Below are 651 nucleotides of genomic sequence, written 5' to 3'. Positions count from 1 at the left end.
TGCATCAGAGAGTGTGGGGAAATCTTTTTCTCGCCTCCTCTTGAGGTCATTTTCCATTCCATTCCTCTCGCCTCCTTGTAAGGATATTTCCTGAGAATATATTTAGAGAACAATTAGAAAAGAGAAAAATTTTAAGAAATACTTGGTATTAACTACCGAGTTATTTAATCCAAACAAAGCCGTAAATTTCTCCATGTTTGTTTCTCTTTCTTCTTTTAGTTTCAACAACAAATACATTTGTTCAATAAGATTGAATTCAGTTCAGCTTGGTTCATCCTCTCCCATACTACTGTCAAATTTGATCTTGGACACCTCAGGTTATTTCATATTATTTAGGAATTAGAACTTTCTAAATAATCCATCTTATTTACATAAAACTTCTCCTACCGTAGGCTGACATCGTTGTGAATTATGATCTAGACCTCTTTCATTTCTGTTCCTTTGGCTTTGAAATTTCACCTGAGCAGCTCATATGTGACATTACAGTGTACAAGTGTTAACACAGACCAGGCAGAGGCCTGATTTATCAGATGCGGTTCGAAAGAGTTGATTTTGTCTAAGGAACTGATGTGTTAAGTGACATTATGGCCAACTAAACCTCAGTTTCTCCATTGCTTAATGTGCATCTGTAAAATAGAATCAGGCAGATAG

The 651-nt window shown here is 35.8% G+C and overlaps 1 pseudogene; it reads left to right on the top strand.

Annotated features, from left to right (window-relative positions):
* LOC105822203 overlaps positions 1–651 on the top strand; it is a 138,774-nt pseudogene that overhangs the window by 1,804 nt on the left and 136,319 nt on the right.

The sequence above is a fragment of the Propithecus coquereli genome, unplaced genomic scaffold (genome assembly GCF_000956105.1).
Source record: "Propithecus coquereli isolate 6110/MARCELLA unplaced genomic scaffold, Pcoq_1.0 Scaffold118, whole genome shotgun sequence".
Classification (NCBI taxonomy): Eukaryota; Metazoa; Chordata; class Mammalia; order Primates; family Indriidae; genus Propithecus; species Propithecus coquereli.
The sequence above is the reverse complement of the archived record's forward strand: the minus strand, read 5'-3'. Positions and strand labels throughout refer to the sequence as shown.